Genomic DNA, 20,215 nt, shown 5'->3' on the forward strand with positions numbered 1-20,215 from the left:
AAGGATATCACAAAAAAAAACTCAGCCAAGGTCATCCCCAGATAGAGGTATACAGGTAAGTACAAGTAAGGGCATTCCAATGATAGGAAGTAGAAGCAGTGTGTACGTATATTTTTATTTCTATTGCGCCAACTGTTTATGCAGCGCTTAAAAAAATTACAACACAAGGATAATAAAGTACTAACAATGGAAATAAGAGCAACAAGAAATCGACAACGTGAGGCAAATGGAGACCCTGCCATGACAAGCTTACACTTTGTCATTGGTGGGCAACAAACGGCCCTCAAGGGCTTCACCTGTGGCCCCCAACCTCTTTATTTACATTTATAAATAATTGAATGCAATTCTCCTTGATAAAGTGTATGTTCACACGAAATGCGTAGGAGGGTGTTAACCTCCACTTTTAGATAGATTAAATAAAGAAGATTTTTTACAATACATTTGCTTGGGACCCACTTTGGTGGTGCGGTGTTTTTTTCCTCTTTTTCGAGATGTTTCAGGAGACCAGAAGTAGATACACATCAGAAGAGCAGCAGCATTTTGAATTGATTGTAAAAGAGAGAAGTGTGAGGCATTGGTCACACTGGAACCAGTTTGACTGGTTAACTCAGTTTAGGAACACTTTACTCCCTAAAGTGCAAAGCTCTATGACAGGCTCAGACAATCCTAGTTTGTTATCTAATGTAGGATGACCTCCTGATTATCGCTTATTAGGGATAAGGTCACACATTCCTGGGTGTATATCTAATGCAGGATGTCCTCCTGACTGCAGATTACCTGCTAAATGGCAGTGCTGATGTCACAGGTCACACCCAAAAAGTCAGTCAGCAATGCTGACCAAAGCCGTCGCCATTAGTGATTGACTCGCCAAGAGAAAGTAGCTTGGTGGCCATCTTCGAAGACAGGAAATGCCCACTTTCTATAAATCCATTTTCTCTGTAACCAAAGGATCCTCCACCCGCCGCCACTAAGAACCCTCCCCAAAAAATCAGAGGGCATGAGGATGTATAGGATATAAACGGTATAAGAACATTTGAAAGAGTAACAAAAGAACCTGTCAGAAGTGGGATTTGAACCCACACCTCCATACAGAGACCAGAACACCCACTGACATGGGAAGATATCAAGCTTGAGTCTGGCGCCTTAGACCACTCGGCCATCCTGACAACTTGGAGTCTTGTGCTCAGTAGAAGTGACTGATTGACTACGCACCCCTGGTCTGTGAGAGGCGGAAAGAGAGTTACTGAATACGATCATTGTATTGTATGTGAGTGATTGACTGGGTGCCTGTGAGAGAATGGGTAAATGTCCAGAAGGCTGAGTGAATGGTTTCATGGCAGGATGTCACTCAATAGCATTCTGAGTGCATACAGGTGAGTGATTCAGTGAGTGAGTGAATGGCAGAATGTATCTTTGAGTGAAATAGTGAGTCTCTGTGTTTTAATGCTTCATTTATGAAAGGATATCACAAAAAAAAACTCAGCCAAGGTCATCCCCAGATAGAGGTATACAGGTAAGTACAAGTAAGGGCATTCCAATGATAGGAAGTAGAAGCAGTGTGTACGTATATTTTTATTTCTATTGCGCCAACTGTTTATGCAGCGCTTAAAAAAATTACAACACAAGGATAATAAAGTACTAACAATGGAAATAAGAGCAACAAGAAATCGACAACGTGAGGCAAAGTGAGACCCTGTCATGACAAGCTTACACTTTGTCATTGGTGGGCAACAAACGGCCCTCAAGGGCTTCACCTGTGGCCCCCAACCTCTTTATTTACATTTATAAATAATTGAATGCAATACTCCTTGATAAAGTGTATGTTCACACGAAATGCGTAGGAGGGTGTTAACCTCCACTTTTAGATAGATTAAATAAAGAAGATTTTTTACAATACATTTGCTTGGGACCCACTTTGGTGGTGCGCTGTTTTTTTCCTCTTTTTCGAGATGTTTCAGGAGACCAGAAGTAGATACACATCAGAAGAGCAGCAGCATTTTGAATTGATTGTAAAAGAGAGAAGTGTGAGGCATTGGTCACACTGGAACCAGTTTGACTGGTTAACTCAGTTTAGGAACACTTTACTCCCTAAAGTGCAAAGCTCTATGACAGGCTCAGACAATCCTATTTTGTTATCTAATGTAGGATGACCTCCTGATTATCGCTTATTAGGGATAAGGTCACACATTCCTGGGTGTATATCTAATGCAGGATGTCCTCCTGACTGCAGATTACCTGCTAAATGGCAGTGCTGATGTCACAGGTCACACCCAAAAAGTCAGTCAGCAATGCTGACCAAAGCCGTCGCCATTAGTGATTGACTCGCCAAGAGAAAGTAGCTTGGTGGCCATCTTCGAAGACAGGAAATGCCCACTTTCTATAAATCCATTTTCTCTGTAACCAAAGGATCCTCCACCCGCCGCCACCACTAAGAACCCTCCCCAAAAAATCAGAGGGCATGAGGATGTATAGGATATAAACGGTATAAGAACATTTGAAAGAGTAACAAAAGAACATGTCAGAAGTGGGATTTGAACCCACGCCTCCATACAGAGACCAGAACACCCACTGACATGGGAAGATATCAAGCTTGAGTCTGGCGCCTTAGACCACTCGGCCATCCTGACAACTTGGAGTCTTGAGCTCAGTAGAAGTGACTGATTGACTACACACCCCTGGTCTGTGAGAGGCGGAAAGAGAGTTACTGAATACGATCATTGTATTGTATGTGAGTGATTGACTGGGTGCCTGTGAGAGAATGGGTAAATGTCCAGAAGGCTGAGTGAATGGTTTCATGGCAGGATGTCACTCAATAGCATTCTGAGTGCATACAGGTGAGTGATTCAGTGAGTGAGTGAATGGCAGAATGTATCTTTGAGTGAAATAGTGAGTCTCTGTGTTTTAATGCTTCATTTATGAAAGGATATCACAAAAAAAAACTCAGCCAAGGTCATCCCCAGATAGAGGTATACAGGTAAGTACAAGTAAGGGCATTCCAATGATAGGAAGTAGAAGCAGTGTGTACGTATATTTTTATTTCTATTGCGCCAACTGTTTATGCAGCGCTTAAAAAAATTACAACACAAGGATAATAAAGTACTAACAATGGAAATAAGAGCAACAAGAAATCGACAACGTGAGGCAAATGGAGACCCTGCCATGACAAGCTTACACTTTGTCATTGGTGGGCAACAAACGGCCCTCAAGGGCTTCACCTGTGGCCCCCAACCTCTTTATTTACATTTATAAATAATTGAATGCAATTCTCCTTGATAAAGTGTATGTTCACACGAAATGCGTAGGAGGGTGTTAACCTCCACTTTTAGATAGATTAAATAAAGAAGATTTTTTACAATACATTTGCTTGGGACCCACTTTGGTGGTGCGGTGTTTTTTTCCTCTTTTTCGAGATGTTTCAGGAGACCAGAAGTAGATACACATCAGAAGAGCAGCAGCATTTTGAATTGATTGTAAAAGAGAGAAGTGTGAGGCATTGGTCACACTGGAACCAGTTTGACTGGTTAACTCAGTTTAGGAACACTTTACTCCCTAAAGTGCAAAGCTCTATGACAGGCTCAGACAATCCTAGTTTGTTATCTAATGTAGGATGACCTCCTGATTATCGCTTATTAGGGATAAGGTCACACATTCCTGGGTGTATATCTAATGCAGGATGTCCTCCTGACTGCAGATTACCTGCTAAATGGCAGTGCTGATGTCACAGGTCACACCCAAAAAGTCAGTCAGCAATGCTGACCAAAGCCGTCGCCATTAGTGATTGACTCGCCAAGAGAAAGTAGCTTGGTGGCCATCTTCGAAGACAGGAAATGCCCACTTTCTATAAATCCATTTTCTCTGTAACCAAAGGATCCTCCACCCGCCGCCACCACTAAGAACCCTCCCCAAAAAATCAGAGGGCATGAGGATGTATAGGATATAAACGGTATAAGAACATTTGAAAGAGTAACAAAAGAACATGTCAGAAGTGGGATTTGAACCCACGCCTCCATACAGAGACCAGAACACCCACTGACATGGGAAGATATCAAGCTTGAGTCTGGCGCCTTAGACCACTCGGCCATCCTGACAACTTGGAGTCTTGTGCTCAGTAGAAGTGACTGATTGACTACACACCCCTGGTCTGTGAGAGGCGGAAAGAGAGTTACTGAATACGATCATTGTATTGTATGTGAGTGATTGACTGGGTGCCTGTGAGAGAATGGGTAAATGTCCAGAAGGCTGAGTGAATGGTTTCATGGCAGGATGTCACTCAATAGCATTCTGAGTGCATACAGGTGAGTGATTCAGTGAGTGAGTGAATGGCAGAATGTATCTTTGAGTGAAATAGTGAGTCTCTGTGTTTTAATGCTTCATTTATGAAAGGATATCACAAAAAAAAACTCAGCCAAGGTCATCCCCAGATAGAGGTATACAGGTAAGTACAAGTAAGGGCATTCCAATGATAGGAAGTAGAAGCAGTGTGTACGTATATTTTTATTTCTATTGCGCCAACTGTTTATGCAGCGCTTAAAAAAATTACAACACAAGGATAATAAAGTACTAACAATGGAAATAAGAGCAACAAGAAATCGACAACGTGAGGCAAATGGAGACCCTGCCATGACAAGCTTACACTTTGTCATTGGTGGGCAACAAACGGCCCTCAAGGGCTTCACCTGTGGCCCCCAACCTCTTTATTTACATTTATAAATAATTGAATGCAATTCTCCTTGATAAAGTGTATGTTCACACGAAATGCGTAGGAGGGTGTTAACCTCCACTTTTAGATAGATTAAATAAAGAAGATTTTTTACAATACATTTGCTTGGGACCCACTTTGGTGGTGCGGTGTTTTTTTCCTCTTTTTCGAGATGTTTCAGGAGACCAGAAGTAGATACACATCAGAAGAGCAGCAGCATTTTGAATTGATTGTAAAAGAGAGAAGTGTGAGGCATTGGTCACACTGGAACCAGTTTGACTGGTTAACTCAGTTTAGGAACACTTTACTCCCTAAAGTGCAAAGCTCTATGACAGGCTCAGACAATCCTAGTTTGTTATCTAATGTAGGATGACCTCCTGATTATCGCTTATTAGGGATAAGGTCACACATTCCTGGGTGTATATCTAATGCAGGATGTCCTCCTGACTGCAGATTACCTGCTAAATGGCAGTGCTGATGTCACAGGTCACACCCAAAAAGTCAGTCAGCAATGCTGACCAAAGCCGTCGCCATTAGTGATTGACTCGCCAAGAGAAAGTAGCTTGGTGGCCATCTTCGAAGACAGGAAATGCCCACTTTCTATAAATCCATTTTCTCTGTAACCAAAGGATCCTCCACCCGCCGCCACTAAGAACCCTCCCCAAAAAATCAGAGGGCATGAGGATGTATAGGATATAAACGGTATAAGAACATTTGAAAGAGTAACAAAAGAACCTGTCAGAAGTGGGATTTGAACCCACACCTCCATACAGAGACCAGAACACCCACTGACATGGGAAGATATCAAGCTTGAGTCTGGCGCCTTAGACCACTCGGCCATCCTGACAACTTGGAGTCTTGTGCTCAGTAGAAGTGACTGATTGACTACGCACCCCTGGTCTGTGAGAGGCGGAAAGAGAGTTACTGAATACGATCATTGTATTGTATGTGAGTGATTGACTGGGTGCCTGTGAGAGAATGGGTAAATGTCCAGAAGGCTGAGTGAATGGTTTCATGGCAGGATGTCACTCAATAGCATTCTGAGTGCATACAGGTGAGTGATTCAGTGATTCAGTGAGTGAGTGAAATAGTGAGTCTCTGTGTTTTAATGCTTCATTTATGAAAGGATATCACAAAAAAAAAAACTCACCCAAGGTCATCCCCAGATAGAGGTATACAGGTAAGTACAAGTAAGGGCATTCCAATGATAGGAAGTAGAAGCAGTGTGTACGTATATTTTTATTGCTATTGCGCCAACTGTTTATGCAGCGCTTAAAAAAATTACAACACAAGGATAATAAAGTACTAACAATGGAAATAAGAGCAACAAGAAATCGACAACATGAGGCAAAGGGAGACCCTGTCATGACAAGCTTACACTTTGTCATTGGTGGGCAACAAACGGCCCTCAAGGGCTTCACCTGTGGCCCCCAACCTCTTTATTTACATTTATAAATAATTGAATGCAATACTCCTTGATAAAGTGTATGTTCACACGAAACGCGTAGGAGGGTGTTAACCTCCACTTTTAGATAGATTAAATAAAGAAGATTTTTTATAATACATTTGCTTGGGACCCACTTTGGCGGTGCGCTGTTTTTTTTCTCTTTTTCGAGATGTTTCAGGAGACCAGAAGTAGATACACATCAGAAGAGCAGCAGCATTTTGAATTGATTGTAAAAGAGAGAAGTGTGAGGCATTGGTCACACTGGAACCAGTTTGACTGGTTAACTCAGTTTAGGAACACTTTACTCCCTAAAGTGCAAAGCTCTATGACAGGCTCAGACAATCCTATTTTGGTATCTAATGTAGGATGACCTCCTGACTATCGCTTATTAGGGATAAGGTCACACAGTCCTGGGTGTATATCTAATGCAGGATGTCCTCCTGACTGCAGATTACCTGCTAAATGGCAGTGCTGATGTCACAGGTCACACCCAAAAAGTCAGTCAACAATGCTGACCAAAGCCGTCGCCATTAGTGATTGACTCGCCAAGAGAAAGTAGCTTGGTGGCCATCTTCGAAGACAGGAAATGCCCACTTTCTATAAATCCATTTTCTCTGTAACCAAAGGATCCTCCACCCGCCGCCACCACTAAGAACCCTCCCCAAAAAATCAGAGGGCATGAGGATGTATAGGATATAAACGGTATAAGAACATTTGAAAGAGTAACAAAAGAACATGTCAGAAGTGGGATTTGAACCCACGCCTCCATACAGAGACCAGAACACCCACTGACATGGGAAGATATCAAGCTTGAGTCTGGCGCCTTAGACCACTCGGCCATCCTGACAACTTGGAGTCTTGTGCTCAGTAGAAGTGACTGATTGACTACACACCCCTGGTCTGTGAGAGGCGGAAAGAGAGTTACTGAATACGATCATTGTATTGTATGTGAGTGATTGACTGGGTGCCTGTGAGAGAATGGGTAAATGTCCAGAAGGCTGAGTGAATGGTTTCATGGCAGGATGTCACTCAATAGCATTCTGAGTGCATACAGGTGAGTGATTCAGTGAGTGAGTGAATGGCAGAATGTATCTTTGAGTGAAATAGTGAGTCTCTGTGTTTTAATGCTTCATTTATGAAAGGATATCACAAAAAAAAACTCAGCCAAGGTCATCCCCAGATAGAGGTATACAGGTAAGTACAAGTAAGGGCATTCCAATGATAGGAAGTAGAAGCAGTGTGTACGTATATTTTTATTTCTATTGCGCCAACTGTTTATGCAGCGCTTAAAAAAATTACAACACAAGGATAATAAAGTACTAACAATGGAAATAAGAGCAACAAGAAATCGACAACGTGAGGCAAATGGAGACCCTGCCATGACAAGCTTACACTTTGTCATTGGTGGGCAACAAACGGCCCTCAAGGGCTTCACCTGTGGCCCCCAACCTCTTTATTTACATTTATAAATAATTGAATGCAATTCTCCTTGATAAAGTGTATGTTCACACGAAATGCGTAGGAGGGTGTTAACCTCCACTTTTAGATAGATTAAATAAAGAAGATTTTTTACAATACATTTGCTTGGGACCCACTTTGGTGGTGCGCTGTTTTTTTCCTCTTTTTCGAGATGTTTCAGGAGACCAGAAGTAGATACACATCAGAAGAGCAGCAGCATTTTGAATTGATTGTAAAAGAGAGAAGTGTGAGGCATTGGTCACACTGGAACCAGTTTGACTGGTTAACTCAGTTTAGGAACACTTTACTCCCTAAAGTGCAAAGCTCTATGACAGGCTCAGACAATCCTAGTTTGTTATCTAATGTAGGATGACCTCCTGATTATCGCTTATTAGGGATAAGGTCACACATTCCTGGGTGTATATCTAATGCAGGATGTCCTCCTGACTGCAGATTACCTGCTAAATGGCAGTGCTGATGTCACAGGTCACACCCAAAAAGTCAGTCAGCAATGCTGACCAAAGCCGTCGCCATTAGTGATTGACTCGCCAAGAGAAAGTAGCTTGGTGGCCATCTTCGAAGACAGGAAATGCCCACTTTCTATAAATCCATTTTCTCTGTAACCAAAGGATCCTCCACCCGCCGCCACTAAGAACCCTCCCCAAAAAATCAGAGGGCATGAGGATGTATAGGATATAAACGGTATAAGAACATTTGAAAGAGTAACAAAAGAACCTGTCAGAAGTGGGATTTGAACCCACGCCTCCATACAGAGACCAGAACACCCACTGACATGGGAAGATATCAAGCTTGAGTCTGGCGCCTTAGACCACTCGGCCATCCTGACAACTTGGAGTCTTGTGCTCAGTAGAAGTGACTGATTGACTACGCACCCCTGGTCTGTGAGAGGCGGAAAGAGAGTTACTGAATACGATCATTGTATTGTATGTGAGTGATTGACTGGGTGCCTGTGAGAGAATGGGTAAATGTCCAGAAGGCTGAGTGAATGGTTTCATGGCAGGATGTCACTCAATAGCATTCTGAGTGCATACAGGTGAGTGATTCAGTGATTCAGTGAGTGAGTGAAATAGTGAGTCTCTGTGTTTTAATGCTTCATTTATGAAAGGATATCACAAAAAAAAAAACTCACCCAAGGTCATCCCCAGATAGAGGTATACAGGTAAGTACAAGTAAGGGCATTCCAATGATAGGAAGTAGAAGCAGTGTGTACGTATATTTTTATTGCTATTGCGCCAACTGTTTATGCAGCGCTTAAAAAAATTACAACACAAGGATAATAAAGTACTAACAATGGAAATAAGAGCAACAAGAAATCGACAACGTGAGGCAAAGGGAGACCCTGTCATGACAAGCTTACACTTTGTCATTGGTGGGCAACAAACGGCCCTCAAGGGCTTCACCTGTGGCCCCCAACCTCTTTATTTACATTTATAAATAATTGAATGCAATACTCCTTGATAAAGTGTATGTTCACACGAAACGCGTAGGAGGGTGTTAACCTCCACTTTTAGATAGATTAAATAAAGAAGATTTTTTATAATACATTTGCTTGGGACCCACTTTGGCGGTGCGCTGTTTTTTTTCTCTTTTTCGAGATGTTTCAGGAGACCAGAAGTAGATACACATCAGAAGAGCAGCAGCATTTTGAATTGATTGTAAAAGAGAGAAGTGTGAGGCATTGGTCACACTGGAACCAGTTTGACTGGTTAACTCAGTTTAGGAACACTTTACTCCCTAAAGTGCAAAGCTCTATGACAGGCTCAGACAATCCTATTTTGGTATCTAATGTAGGATGACCTCCTGACTATCGCTTATTAGGGATAAGGTCACACAGTCCTGGGTGTATATCTAATGCAGGATGTCCTCCTGACTGCAGATTACCTGCTAAATGGCAGTGCTGATGTCACAGGTCACACCCAAAAAGTCAGTCAACAATGCTGACCAAAGCCGTTGCCATTAGTGATTGACTCGCCAAGAGAAAGTAGCTTGGTGGCCATCTTCGAAGACAAGAAATGCCCACTTTCTATAAATCCATTTTCTCTGTAACCAAAGGATCCTCCACCCGCCGCCACTAAGAACCCTCCCCAAAAAATCAGAGGGCATGAGGATGTATAGGATATAAACGGTATAAGAACATTTGAAAGAGTAACAAAAGAACCTGTCAGAAGTGGGATTTGAACCCACGCCTCCATACAGAGACCAGAACACCCACTGACATGGGAAGATATCAAGCTTGAGTCTGGCGCCTTAGACCACTCGGCCATCCTGACAACTTGGAGTCTTGTGCTCAGTAGAAGTGACTGATTGACTACGCACCCCTGGTCTGTGAGAGGCGGAAAGAGAGTTACTGAATACGATCATTGTATTGTATGTGAGTGATTGACTGGGTGCCTGTGAGAGAATGGGTAAATGTCCAGAAGGCTGAGTGAATGGTTTCATGGCAGGATGTCACTCAATAGCATTCTGAGTGCATACAGGTGAGTGATTCAGTGATTCAGTGAGTGAGTGAAATAGTGAGTCTCTGTGTTTTAATGCTTCATTTATGAAAGGATATCACAAAAAAAAAAACTCAGCCAAGGTCATCCCCAGATAGAGGTATACAGGTAAGTACAAGTAAGGGCATTCCAATGATAGGAAGTAGAAGCAGTGTGTACGTATATTTTTATTTCTATTGCGCCAACTGTTTATGCAGCGCTTAAAAAAATTACAACACAAGGATAATAAAGTACTAACAATGGAAATAAGAGCAACAAGAAATCGACAACGTGAGGCAAATGGAGACCCTGCCATGACAAGCTTACACTTTGTCATTGGTGGGCAACAAACGGCCCTCAAGGGCTTCACCTGTGGCCCCCAACCTCTTTATTTACATTTATAAATAATTGAATGCAATTCTCCTTGATAAAGTGTATGTTCACACGAAATGCGTAGGAGGGTGTTAACCTCCACTTTTAGATAGATTAAATAAAGAAGATTTTTTACAATACATTTGCTTGGGACCCACTTTGGCGGTGCGCTGTTTTTTTCCTCTTTTTCGAGATGTTTCAGGAGACCAGAAGTAGATACACATCAGAAGAGCAGCAGCATTTTGAATTGATTGTAAAAGAGAGAAGTGTGAGGCATTGGTCACACTGGAACCAGTTTGACTGGTTAACTCAGTTTAGGAACACTTTACTCCCTAAAGTGCAAAGCTCTATGACAGGCTCAGACAATCCTAGTTTGTTATCTAATGTAGGATGACCTCCTGATTATCGCTTATTAGGGATAAGGTCACACATTCCTGGGTGTATATCTAATGCAGGATGTCCTCCTGACTGCAGATTACCTGCTAAATGGCAGTGCTGATGTCACAGGTCACACCCAAAAAGTCAGTCAGCAATGCTGACCAAAGCCGTCGCCATTAGTGATTGACTCGCCAAGAGAAAGTAGCTTGGTGGCCATCTTCGAAGACAGGAAATGCCCACTTTCTATAAATCCATTTTCTCTGTAACCAAAGGATCCTCCACCCGCCGCCACTAAGAACCCTCCCCAAAAAATCAGAGGGCATGAGGATGTATAGGATATAAACGGTATAAGAACATTTGAAAGAGTAACAAAAGAACCTGTCAGAAGTGGGATTTGAACCCACGCCTCCATACAGAGACCAGAACACCCACTGACATGGGAAGATATCAAGCTTGAGTCTGGCGCCTTAGACCACTCGGCCATCCTGACAACTTGGAGTCTTGTGCTCAGTAGAAGTGACTGATTGACTACGCACCCCTGGTCTGTGAGAGGCGGAAAGAGAGTTACTGAATACGATCATTGTATTGTATGTGAGTGATTGACTGGGTGCCTGTGAGAGAATGGGTAAATGTCCAGAAGGCTGAGTGAATGGTTTCATGGCAGGATGTCACTCAATAGCATTCTGAGTGCATACAGGTGAGTGATTCAGTGATTCAGTGAGTGAGTGAAATAGTGAGTCTCTGTGTTTTAATGCTTCATTTATGAAAGGATATCACAAAAAAAAAAACTCACCCAAGGTCATCCCCAGATAGAGGTATACAGGTAAGTACAAGTAAGGGCATTCCAATGATAGGAAGTAGAAGCAGTGTGTACGTATATTTTTATTGCTATTGCGCCAACTGTTTATGCAGCGCTTAAAAAAATTACAACACAAGGATAATAAAGTACTAACAATGGAAATAAGAGCAACAAGAAATCGACAACGTGAGGCAAAGGGAGACCCTGTCATGACAAGCTTACACTTTGTCATTGGTGGGCAACAAACGGCCCTCAAGGGCTTCACCTGTGGCCCCCAACCTCTTTATTTACATTTATAAATAATTGAATGCAATACTCCTTGATAAAGTGTATGTTCACACGAAACGCGTAGGAGGGTGTTAACCTCCACTTTTAGATAGATTAAATAAAGAAGATTTTTTATAATACATTTGCTTGGGACCCACTTTGGCGGTGCGCTGTTTTTTTTCTCTTTTTCGAGATGTTTCAGGAGACCAGAAGTAGATACACATCAGAAGAGCAGCAGCATTTTGAATTGATTGTAAAAGAGAGAAGTGTGAGGCATTGGTCACACTGGAACCAGTTTGACTGGTTAACTCAGTTTAGGAACACTTTACTCCCTAAAGTGCAAAGCTCTATGACAGGCTCAGACAATCCTATTTTGGTATCTAATGTAGGATGACCTCCTGACTATCGCTTATTAGGGATAAGGTCACACAGTCCTGGGTGTATATCTAATGCAGGATGTCCTCCTGACTGCAGATTACCTGCTAAATGGCAGTGCTGATGTCACAGGTCACACCCAAAAAGTCAGTCAACAATGCTGACCAAAGCCGTCGCCATTAGTGATTGACTCGCCAAGAGAAAGTAGCTTGGTGGCCATCTTCGAAGACAGGAAATGCCCACTTTCTATAAATCCATTTTCTCTGTAACCAAAGGATCCTCCACCCGCCGCCACCACTAAGAACCCTCCCCAAAAAATCAGAGGGCATGAGGATGTATAGGATATAAACGGTATAAGAACATTTGAAAGAGTAACAAAAGAACATGTCAGAAGTGGGATTTGAACCCACGCCTCCATACAGAGACCAGAACACCCACTGACATGGGAAGATATCAAGCTTGAGTCTGGCGCCTTAGACCACTCGGCCATCCTGACAACTTGGAGTCTTGTGCTCAGTAGAAGTGACTGATTGACCACACACCCCTGGTCTGTGAGAGGCGGAAAGAGAGTTACTGAATACGATCATTGTATTGTATGTGAGTGATTGACTGGGTGCCTGTGAGAGAATGGGTAAATGTCCAGAAGGCTGAGTGAATGGTTTCATGGCAGGATGTCACTCAATAGCATTCTGAGTGCATACAGGTGAGTGATTCAGTGAGTGAGTGAATGGCAGAATGTATCTTTGAGTGAAATAGTGAGTCTCTGTGTTTTAATGCTTCATTTATGAAAGGATATCACAAAAAAAAACTCAGCCAAGGTCATCCCCAGATAGAGGTATACAGGTAAGTACAAGTAAGGGCATTCCAATGATAGGAAGTAGAAGCAGTGTGTACGTATATTTTTATTTCTATTGCGCCAACTGTTTATGCAGCGCTTAAAAAAATTACAACACAAGGATAATAAAGTACTAACAATGGAAATAAGAGCAACAAGAAATCGACAACGTGAGGCAAATGGAGACCCTGCCATGACAAGCTTACACTTTGTCATTGGTGGGCAACAAACGGCCCTCAAGGGCTTCACCTGTGGCCCCCAACCTCTTTATTTACATTTATAAATAATTGAATGCAATTCTCCTTGATAAAGTGTATGTTCACACGAAATGCGTAGGAGGGTGTTAACCTCCACTTTTAGATAGATTAAATAAAGAAGATTTTTTACAATACATTTGCTTGGGACCCACTTTGGCGGTGCGCTGTTTTTTTCCTCTTTTTCGAGATGTTTCAGGAGACCAGAAGTAGATACACATCAGAAGAGCAGCAGCATTTTGAATTGATTGTAAAAGAGAGAAGTGTGAGGCATTGGTCACACTGGAACCAGTTTGACTGGTTAACTCAGTTTAGGAACACTTTACTCCCTAAAGTGCAAAGCTCTATGACAGGCTCAGACAATCCTAGTTTGTTATCTAATGTAGGATGACCTCCTGATTATCGCTTATTAGGGATAAGGTCACACATTCCTGGGTGTATATCTAATGCAGGATGTCCTCCTGACTGCAGATTACCTGCTAAATGGCAGTGCTGATGTCACAGGTCACACCCAAAAAGTCAGTCAGCAATGCTGACCAAAGCCGTCGCCATTAGTGATTGACTCGCCAAGAGAAAGTAGCTTGGTGGCCATCTTCGAAGACAGGAAATGCCCACTTTCTATAAATCCATTTTCTCTGTAACCAAAGGATCCTCCACCCGCCGCCACTAAGAACCCTCCCCAAAAAATCAGAGGGCATGAGGATGTATAGGATATAAACGGTATAAGAACATTTGAAAGAGTAACAAAAGAACCTGTCAGAAGTGGGATTTGAACCCACGCCTCCATACAGAGACCAGAACACCCACTGACATGGGAAGATATCAAGCTTGAGTCTGGCACCTTAGACCACTCGGCCATCCTGACAACTTGGAGTCTTGTGCTCAGTAGAAGTGACTGATTGACTACGCACCCCTGGTCTGTGAGAGGCGGAAAGAGAGTTACTGAATACGATCATTGTATTGTATGTGAGTGATTGACTGGGTGCCTGTGAGAGAATGGGTAAATGTCCAGAAGGCTGAGTGAATGGTTTCATGGCAGGATGTCACTCAATAGCATTCTGAGTGCATACAGGTGAGTGATTCAGTGATTCAGTGAGTGAGTGAAATAGTGAGTCTCTGTGTTTTAATGCTTCATTTATGAAAGGATATCACAAAAAAAAAAACTCACCCAAGGTCATCCCCAGATAGAGGTATACAGGTAAGTACAAGTAAGGGCATTCCAATGATAGGAAGTAGAAGCAGTGTGTACGTATATTTTTATTGCTATTGCGCCAACTGTTTATGCAGCGCTTAAAAAAATTACAACACAAGGATAATAAAGTACTAACAATGGAAATAAGAGCAACAAGAAATCGACAACGTGAGGCAAAGGGAGACCCTGTCATGACAAGCTTACACTTTGTCATTGGTGGGCAACAAACGGCCCTCAAGGGCTTCACCTGTGGCCCCCAACCTCTTTATTTACATTTATAAATAATTGAATGCAATACTCCTTGATAAAGTGTATGTTCACACGAAACGCGTAGGAGGGTGTTAACCTCCACTTTTAGATAGATTAAATAAAGAAGATTTTTTATAATACATTTGCTTGGGACCCACTTTGGCGGTGCGCTGTTTTTTTTCTCTTTTTCGAGATGTTTCAGGAGACCAGAAGTAGATACACATCAGAAGAGCAGCAGCATTTTGAATTGATTGTAAAAGAGAGAAGTGTGAGGCATTGGTCACACTGGAACCAGTTTGACTGGTTAACTCAGTTTAGGAACACTTTACTCCCTAAAGTGCAAAGCTCTATGACAGGCTCAGACAATCCTATTTTGGTATCTAATGTAGGATGACCTCCTGACTATCGCTTATTAGGGATAAGGTCACACAGTCCTGGGTGTATATCTAATGCAGGATGTCCTCCTGACTGCAGATTACCTGCTAAATGGCAGTGCTGATGTCACAGGTCACACCCAAAAAGTCAGTCAACAATGCTGACCAAAGCCGTCGCCATTAGTGATTGACTCGCCAAGAGAAAGTAGCTTGGTGGCCATCTTCGAAGACAGGAAATGCCCACTTTCTATAAATCCATTTTCTCTGTAACCAAAGGATCCTCCACCCGCCGCCACCACTAAGAACCCTCCCCAAAAAATCAGAGGGCATGAGGATGTATAGGATATAAACGGTATAAGAACATTTGAAAGAGTAACAAAAGAACATGTCAGAAGTGGGATTTGAACCCACGCCTCCATACAGAGACCAGAACACCCACTGACATGGGAAGATATCAAGCTTGAGTCTGGCGCCTTAGACCACTCGGCCATCCTGACAACTTGGAGTCTTGTGCTCAGTAGAAGTGACTGATTGACCACACACCCCTGGTCTGTGAGAGGCGGAAAGAGAGTTACTGAATACGATCATTGTATTGTATGTGAGTGATTGACTGGGTGCCTGTGAGAGAATGGGTAAATGTCCAGAAGGCTGAGTGAATGGTTTCATGGCAGGATGTCACTCAATAGCATTCTGAGTGCATACAGGTGAGTGATTCAGTGAGTGAGTGAATGGCAGAATGTATCTTTGAGTGAAATAGTGAGTCTCTGTGTTTTAATGCTTCATTTATGAAAGGATATCACAAAAAAAAACTCAGCCAAGGTCATCCCCAGATAGAGGTATACAGGTAAGTACAAGTAAGGGCATTCCAATGATAGGAAGTAGAAGCAGTGTGTACGTATATTTTTATTTCTATTGCGCCAACTGTTTATGCAGCGCTTAAAAAAATTACAACACAAGGATAATAAAGTACTAACAATGGAAATAAGAGCAACAAGAAATCGACAACGTGAGGCAAATGGAGACCCTGCCATGACAAGCTTACACTTTGTCATTGGTGGGCAACAAACGGCCCTCAAGGGCTTCACCTGTGGCCCCCAACCTCTTTATTTACATTTATAAATAATTGAATGCAATTCTCCTTGATAAAGTGTATGTTCACACGAAATGCGTAGGAGGGTGTTAACCTCCACTTTTAGATAGATTAAATAAAGAAGATTTTTTACAATACATTTGCTTGGGACCCACTTTGGCGGTGCGCTGTTTTTTTCCTCTTTTTCGAGATGTTTCAGGAGACCAGAAGTAGATACACATCAGAAGAGCAGCAGCATTTTGAATTGATTGTAAAAGAGAGAAGTGTGAGGCATTGGTCACACTGGAACCAGTTTGACTGGTTAACTCAGTTTAGGAACACTTTACTCCCTAAAGTGCAAAGCTCTATGACAGGCTCAGACAATCCTAGTTTGTTATCTAATGTAGGATGACCTCCTGATTATCGCTTATTAGGGATAAGGTCACACATTCCTGGGTGTATATCTAATGCAGGATGTCCTCCTGACTGCAGATTACCTGCTAAATGGCAGTGCTGATGTCACAGGTCACACCCAAAAAGTCAGTCAGCAATGCTGACCAAAGCCGTCGCCATTAGTGATTGACTCGCCAAGAGAAAGTAGCTTGGTGGCCATCTTCGAAGACAGGAAATGCCCACTTTCTATAAATCCATTTTCTCTGTAACCAAAGGATCCTCCACCCGCCGCCACTAAGAACCCTCCCCAAAAAATCAGAGGGCATGAGGATGTATAGGATATAAACGGTATAAGAACATTTGAAAGAGTAACAAAAGAACCTGTCAGAAGTGGGATTTGAACCCACGCCTCCATACAGAGACCAGAACACCCACTGACATGGGAAGATATCAAGCTTGAGTCTGGCACCTTAGACCACTCGGCCATCCTGACAACTTGGAGTCTTGTGCTCAGTAGAAGTGACTGATTGACTACGCACCCCTGGTCTGTGAGAGGCGGAAAGAGAGTTACTGAATACGATCATTGTATTGTATGTGAGTGATTGACTGGGTGCCTGTGAGAGAATGGGTAAATGTCCAGAAGGCTGAGTGAATGGTTTCATGGCAGGATGTCACTCAATAGCATTCTGAGTGCATACAGGTGAGTGATTCAGTGATTCAGTGAGTGAGTGAAATAGTGAGTCTCTGTGTTTTAATGCTTCATTTATGAAAGGATATCACAAAAAAAAAAACTCACCCAAGGTCATCCCCAGATAGAGGTATACAGGTAAGTACAAGTAAGGGCATTCCAATGATAGGAAGTAGAAGCAGTGTGTACGTATATTTTTATTGCTATTGCGCCAACTGTTTATGCAGCGCTTAAAAAAATTACAACACAAGGATAATAAAGTACTAACAATGGAAATAAGAGCAACAAGAAATCGACAACGTGAGGCAAAGGGAGACCCTGTCATGACAAGCTTACACTTTGTCATTGGTGGGCAACAAACGGCCCTCAAGGGCTTCACCTGTGGCCCCCAACCTCTTTATTTACATTTATAAATAATTGAATGCAATACTCCTTGATAAAGTGTATGTTCACACGAAACGCGTAGGAGGGTGTTAACCTCCACTTTTAGATAGATTAAATAAAGAAGATTTTTTATAATACATTTGCTTGGGACCCACTTTGGCGGTGCGCTGTTTTTTTTCTCTTTTTCGAGATGTTTCAGGAGACCAGAAGTAGATACACATCAGAAGAGCAGCAGCATTTTGAATTGATTGTAAAAGAGAGAAGTGTGAGGCATTGGTCACACTGGAACCAGTTTGACTGGTTAACTCAGTTTAGGAACACTTTACTCCCTAAAGTGCAAAGCTCTATGACAGGCTCAGACAATCCTATTTTGGTATCTAATGTAGGATGACCTCCTGACTATCGCTTATTAGGGATAAGGTCACACAGTCCTGGGTGTATATCTAATGCAGGATGTCCTCCTGACTGCAGATTACCTGCTAAATGGCAGTGCTGATGTCACAGGTCACACCCAAAAAGTCAGTCAACAATGCTGACCAAAGCCGTCGCCATTAGTGATTGACTCGCCAAGAGAAAGTAGCTTGGTGGCCATCTTCGAAGACAGGAAATGCCCACTTTCTATAAATCCATTTTCTCTGTAACCAAAGGATCCTCCACCCGCCGCCACCACTAAGAACCCTCCCCAAAAAATCAGAGGGCATGAGGATGTATAGGATATAAACGGTATAAGAACATTTGAAAGAGTAACAAAAGAACATGTCAGAAGTGGGATTTGAACCCACGCCTCCATACAGAGACCAGAACACCCACTGACATGGGAAGATATCAAGCTTGAGTCTGGCGCCTTAGACCACTCGGCCATCCTGACAACTTGGAGTCTTGTGCTCAGTAGAAGTGACTGATTGACCACACACCCCTGGTCTGTGAGAGGCGGAAAGAGAGTTACTGAATACGATCATTGTATTGTATGTGAGTGATTGACTGGGTGCCTGTGAGAGAATGGGTAAATGTCCAGAAGGCTGAGTGAATGGTTTCATGGCAGGATGTCACTCAATAGCATTCTGAGTGCATACAGGTGAGTGATTCAGTGAGTGAGTGAATGGCAGAATGTATCTTTGAGTGAAATAGTGAGTCTCTGTGTTTTAATGCTTCATTTATGAAAGGATATCACAAAAAAAAACTCAGCCAAGGTCATCCCCAGATAGAGGTATACAGGTAAGTACAAGTAAGGGCATTCCAATGATAGGAAGTAGAAGCAGTGTGTACGTATATTTTTATTTCTATTGCGCCAACTGTTTATGCAGCGCTTAAAAAAATTACAACACAAGGATAATAAAGTACTAACAATGGAAATAAGAGCAACAAGAAATCGACAACGTGAGGCAAATGGAGACCCTGCCATGACAAGCTTACACTTTGTCATTGGTGGGCAACAAACGGCCCTCAAGGGCTTCACCTGTGGCCCCCAACCTCTTTATTTACATTTATAAATAATTGAATGCAATTCTCCTTGATAAAGTGTATGTTCACACGAAATGCGTAGGAGGGTGTTAACCTCCACTTTTAGATAGATTAAATAAAGAAGATTTTTTACAATACATTTGCTTGGGACCCACTTTGGTGGTGCGCTGTTTTTTTCCTCTTTTTCGAGATGTTTCAGGAGACCAGAAGTAGATACACATCAGAAGAGCAGCAGCATTTTGAATTGATTGTAAAAGAGAGAAGTGTGAGGCATTGGTCACACTGGAACCAGTTTGACTGGTTAACTCAGTTTAGGAACACTTTACTCCCTAAAGTGCAAAGCTCTATGACAGGCTCAGACAATCCTAGTTTGTTATCTAATGTAGGATGACCTCCTGATTATCGCTTATTAGGGATAAGGTCACACATTCCTGGGTGTATATCTAATGCAGGATGTCCTCCTGACTGCAGATTACCTGCTAAATGGCAGTGCTGATGTCACAGGTCACACCCAAAAAGTCAGTCAGCAATGCTGACCAAAGCCGTCGCCATTAGTGATTGACTCGCCAAGAGAAAGTAGCTTGGTGGCCATCTTCGAAGACAGGAAATGCCCACTTTCTATAAATCCATTTTCTCTGTAACCAAAGGATCCTCCACCCGCCGCCACTAAGAACCCTCCCCAAAAAATCAGAGGGCATGAGGATGTATAGGATATAAACGGTATAAGAACATTTGAAAGAGTAACAAAAGAACCTGTCAGAAGTGGGATTTGAACCCACGCCTCCATACAGAGACCAGAACACCCACTGACATGGGAAGATATCAAGCTTGAGTCTGGCGCCTTAGACCACTCGGCCATCTTGACAACTTGGAGTCTTGTGCTCAGTAGAAGTGACTGATTGACTACGCACCCCTGGTCTGTGAGAGGCGGAAAGAGAGTTACTGAATACGATCATTGTATTGTATGTGAGTGATTGACTGGGTGCCTGTGAGAGAATGGGTAAATGTCCAGAAGGCTGAGTGAAT

The 20,215-nt window shown here is 42.5% G+C and overlaps 14 non-coding genes across 14 annotated transcripts; all 14 read right to left on the reverse strand.

The window, feature by feature from the left end:
- Positions 1-1,055: 1,055 nt before the first annotated feature.
- Positions 1,056-1,166, reverse strand: TRNAL-CAA (transfer RNA leucine (anticodon CAA)). Its single transcript has 2 exons — positions 1,129-1,166; positions 1,056-1,101 (listed from the first exon to the last, which is right to left on the reverse strand). It is a non-coding gene; the product is annotated as a tRNA-Leu (tRNA).
- A 1,350-nt stretch (positions 1,167-2,516) lies between these two features.
- Positions 2,517-2,627, reverse strand: TRNAL-CAA (transfer RNA leucine (anticodon CAA)). The gene is made up of 2 exons: positions 2,590-2,627; positions 2,517-2,562 (listed from the first exon to the last, which is right to left on the reverse strand). It is a non-coding gene; the product is annotated as a tRNA-Leu (tRNA).
- Positions 2,628-3,977: 1,350 nt separating this feature from the next.
- Positions 3,978-4,088, reverse strand: TRNAL-CAA (transfer RNA leucine (anticodon CAA)). Its single transcript has 2 exons — positions 4,051-4,088; positions 3,978-4,023 (listed from the first exon to the last, which is right to left on the reverse strand). It is a non-coding gene; the product is annotated as a tRNA-Leu (tRNA).
- A 1,347-nt stretch (positions 4,089-5,435) lies between these two features.
- Positions 5,436-5,546, reverse strand: TRNAL-CAA (transfer RNA leucine (anticodon CAA)). Its single transcript has 2 exons — positions 5,509-5,546; positions 5,436-5,481 (listed from the first exon to the last, which is right to left on the reverse strand). It is a non-coding gene; the product is annotated as a tRNA-Leu (tRNA).
- Positions 5,547-6,882: 1,336 nt separating this feature from the next.
- TRNAL-CAA (transfer RNA leucine (anticodon CAA)) lies at positions 6,883-6,993 on the reverse strand. The gene is made up of 2 exons: positions 6,956-6,993; positions 6,883-6,928 (listed from the first exon to the last, which is right to left on the reverse strand). It is a non-coding gene; the product is annotated as a tRNA-Leu (tRNA).
- Positions 6,994-8,340: 1,347 nt separating this feature from the next.
- TRNAL-CAA (transfer RNA leucine (anticodon CAA)) lies at positions 8,341-8,451 on the reverse strand. Its single transcript has 2 exons — positions 8,414-8,451; positions 8,341-8,386 (listed from the first exon to the last, which is right to left on the reverse strand). It is a non-coding gene; the product is annotated as a tRNA-Leu (tRNA).
- Positions 8,452-9,784: 1,333 nt separating this feature from the next.
- On the reverse strand, positions 9,785-9,895 carry TRNAL-CAA (transfer RNA leucine (anticodon CAA)). The gene is made up of 2 exons: positions 9,858-9,895; positions 9,785-9,830 (listed from the first exon to the last, which is right to left on the reverse strand). It is a non-coding gene; the product is annotated as a tRNA-Leu (tRNA).
- Positions 9,896-11,228: 1,333 nt separating this feature from the next.
- On the reverse strand, positions 11,229-11,339 carry TRNAL-CAA (transfer RNA leucine (anticodon CAA)). The gene is made up of 2 exons: positions 11,302-11,339; positions 11,229-11,274 (listed from the first exon to the last, which is right to left on the reverse strand). It is a non-coding gene; the product is annotated as a tRNA-Leu (tRNA).
- Positions 11,340-12,675: 1,336 nt separating this feature from the next.
- On the reverse strand, positions 12,676-12,786 carry TRNAL-CAA (transfer RNA leucine (anticodon CAA)). The gene is made up of 2 exons: positions 12,749-12,786; positions 12,676-12,721 (listed from the first exon to the last, which is right to left on the reverse strand). It is a non-coding gene; the product is annotated as a tRNA-Leu (tRNA).
- Positions 12,787-14,133: 1,347 nt separating this feature from the next.
- Positions 14,134-14,244, reverse strand: TRNAL-CAA (transfer RNA leucine (anticodon CAA)). The gene is made up of 2 exons: positions 14,207-14,244; positions 14,134-14,179 (listed from the first exon to the last, which is right to left on the reverse strand). It is a non-coding gene; the product is annotated as a tRNA-Leu (tRNA).
- Positions 14,245-15,580: 1,336 nt separating this feature from the next.
- TRNAL-CAA (transfer RNA leucine (anticodon CAA)) lies at positions 15,581-15,691 on the reverse strand. Its single transcript has 2 exons — positions 15,654-15,691; positions 15,581-15,626 (listed from the first exon to the last, which is right to left on the reverse strand). It is a non-coding gene; the product is annotated as a tRNA-Leu (tRNA).
- Positions 15,692-17,038: 1,347 nt separating this feature from the next.
- Positions 17,039-17,149, reverse strand: TRNAL-CAA (transfer RNA leucine (anticodon CAA)). Its single transcript has 2 exons — positions 17,112-17,149; positions 17,039-17,084 (listed from the first exon to the last, which is right to left on the reverse strand). It is a non-coding gene; the product is annotated as a tRNA-Leu (tRNA).
- Positions 17,150-18,485: 1,336 nt separating this feature from the next.
- On the reverse strand, positions 18,486-18,596 carry TRNAL-CAA (transfer RNA leucine (anticodon CAA)). Its single transcript has 2 exons — positions 18,559-18,596; positions 18,486-18,531 (listed from the first exon to the last, which is right to left on the reverse strand). It is a non-coding gene; the product is annotated as a tRNA-Leu (tRNA).
- Positions 18,597-19,943: 1,347 nt separating this feature from the next.
- Positions 19,944-20,054, reverse strand: TRNAL-CAA (transfer RNA leucine (anticodon CAA)). Its single transcript has 2 exons — positions 20,017-20,054; positions 19,944-19,989 (listed from the first exon to the last, which is right to left on the reverse strand). It is a non-coding gene; the product is annotated as a tRNA-Leu (tRNA).
- Positions 20,055-20,215: the final 161 nt, after the last annotated feature.

The sequence above is a fragment of the Ascaphus truei genome, unplaced genomic scaffold, assembly GCF_040206685.1.
Source record: "Ascaphus truei isolate aAscTru1 unplaced genomic scaffold, aAscTru1.hap1 HAP1_SCAFFOLD_541, whole genome shotgun sequence".
Classification (NCBI taxonomy): Eukaryota; Metazoa; Chordata; class Amphibia; order Anura; family Ascaphidae; genus Ascaphus; species Ascaphus truei.